Below are 2,886 nucleotides of genomic sequence, written 5' to 3'. Positions count from 1 at the left end.
AAGTGCCCCCCCCCCCCTCGTGGCTGGCTATAGTGGCTACAGGTCATAAGTCCTGCACTCTTCATAAAATTGACAATAAAACTCAAAGTACTCTTCAAATAAAGTTTCTCCCAACGTGTTTATATTTTAGGTAGTTATCATCACAATAATCCATGTTCATTTCCCCGGATGAGATGGTTTTTAAATCGTCATTTGACACTATAAACACACACTGACGTCCTCAAGCTTTTATTTTGGTACTGTGGCGTTTTGAATTTCTATATTAGTTAAACATGTAGTTTCACCCGAAACAATTAAATTCAACATTTAGATTAAACATTCAAATTTAGATTTAGATTTAACATTTACATTTAGATTTAACATTTACATTTAGCATTTAGATTTAGATTTAACATTTAACATTTTAACTTTAAAAAAAAAAGTGTAATTATTATGACCTTATGACCCAGCACTCCATAGGACCAAAGCTGGATTATTAATTTCCATACTGTAAATTATATGTTCAACAATGCTAAATTGCATGCAATAATATATTTATAAGATCTAAACAGCATTTGGCACAATGTACACAATGTGCACAATGTGCACAATGGAACTTATTTTTATTACTTTTATTTCTTATTTTTCTTTTATTGTTATAAGATTTTCTGCATGATAGGTGCACGCATGTGTGTGTGTTGTGTAAGCGTGCAAGCATGTGTGGAATCTTCATGTACCTTCTCAGTAAATGCATAGCAAATTAAGTTGTATAATGTTATTCTGTAACTGCACCATGATGAAAGAGTTGTGTGTGCTTTGTCAGGTATGTATCATGCACCTTTCTTCACATCCCTTTCAAATTCACAAGTAATAATTCTTGCAGTTCTGCCCTTTGCACAGGATATTTTTAAGGGGTAGGGCAAGAGGGCCAAGGGGGTCAGGAGAGGTGGGGGAGGGGGATGGGGCAAAAGTCAGGGGTTCAGGGAAAAGGGTTTAATCTCTTAGTTCATGAAAGAAGAAATTGTATTAAGTCAAACAATAGACCAATTCTGTGCAAACACATGCATTATTTAGTTTAACATGAGGTAAAGAGACAAATATTTGTTCATTCCATATTGTTGCTAAGGCTTTCCAACAATGATTTCTAGACAGACATGCCTTTTTGATAACAGCGTTCACATCCGTTTGCATGACCCAGGAATTAGAATCCAGTGTGCAGTTTTGAATCAGAGAAACTGGACACTAGGAATCCCTTCACACTTAAATACCTTTTATTGGCTATACAGCCTCCATTGAGTCCCACTATTAAAGTAGACAAGCAGGTTTGCAATTAGTGGTACACTGTGGAATACCCCCCTGTGAGACATTATTTATATTTTTCAGAGAAGATTTAAAGCCCCTATAAACCATGGCATACAGCTCAGGGTAAAAGACTTTCGCAAAACCCATCCTCTGAAAGCTGCAAACCCTCATAGGTTAAATACTGCTGGGGTTCAGTTCTTTAATAGTCTAATCTGTTTTGGAGAGACAGGGAAGATCATTTTGGAACATGAAGGACCCCTGCTAAAAATAACTTGGTATTGGTAAACCAATGATTGCACACAGTTCCACACATTATGACAATTGATCTTTGAGTAGGCTTCAGTCAACCATAAAGCAACAATAAGAACACTAATAGGCCAAACTTGGGGTTTTCCCCCAACTGGGCTCATTAAAAGCATGGGATAGAAGCAGTGTTGTACGCTGTTGTGTGAGTTCTTGTATGTGTGTGTGTGTTGAGGTGTTAATATACAAAAAACTGGTATTTTAGAACTAACACGCATTGCCATACTGGACAAAACACTATAACAGTGAAGGACAAATAGTGTGTTGTTAGTGCTTTACTATACATCTGGAATGTCTACCTGGAGTAAAGTTGGCTCTGGGCATTTTGCCTGATTGATCAGCAATGGATGACGATATAACACCTAATTGCTCACAAACTCACAAAGCATGTTACCTTTGGAGGCAGTTTTCTTTTGAAAATGCATCTTTGCCAAGCATCCAAGTATTCACCTTCTTATCATTCCCACAGACATTACCCTTACTGACCCCCCCACCCACCCCCCAAATCCCCTGTAATGTGCAACAGACTGTGAAATGTCCAACCTGGAAAAATGTTCAAGATCTTTTGTTAGTCTTAGGTGGGAGAGAGAGGCTTTTACACCAAGAGACTTTGGCAACGTTCCTCATCAAGAATTCCTAGTGTTATGGTGAGTAAGATGTCAGAGAGATTGGTAGCATTTCAATTTACTAGATATATTGTTTCCAAAATGCATCAGTTCAGGTCAGTAATCATCCTATCCTAATTGTCATCCTAAACAAGCCAATGAAATAAAGTTGATGCATGAGTGTAACCCCCTACATAAACTTGACCAATGATATATATGTATATATATAGATATATACTAATTGTCTACAGAAATAGTGAAGTAATAGTTTTAAACTCTAAAACCTCTTACCAAAATGTCTACATGTTCCTGAGCTATTTACAGAGCTTTGTGGTCTTCATCAGTGGACAGAGTTAACTCAGAGCAAATGGCTTCCACTGAAAACTCCAGAAAAGACAAATATTTGGACCTTGTACAACTAATTTTGCAAGGTTTCCAAGGTCAAGAATAAACCAGCTTGTTCATATTTTGTTTTTACTTCCTAGTATTCTATAAATCTTAACTTAATAAAAGGTAATCTCATTAAGATTAAGATTGCACGAGAGACGTGAGTACAGCAAAAGACGAATTGAGATAAAACACATACAGCACCAGAAACAAAATACACTTTAAACAATCAATAACAGGTAGGCTATTTCCCTACCAAACATGAATACCGAGCCACGTGTAATGCGCTTCCCTTTCTGTCCACACGGGG

This window comes from Etheostoma cragini, chromosome 5, assembly GCF_013103735.1.
Source record: "Etheostoma cragini isolate CJK2018 chromosome 5, CSU_Ecrag_1.0, whole genome shotgun sequence".
NCBI lineage: Eukaryota > Metazoa > Chordata > Actinopteri > Perciformes > Percidae > Etheostoma > Etheostoma cragini.
This window is presented reverse-complemented; position numbering follows the sequence as displayed.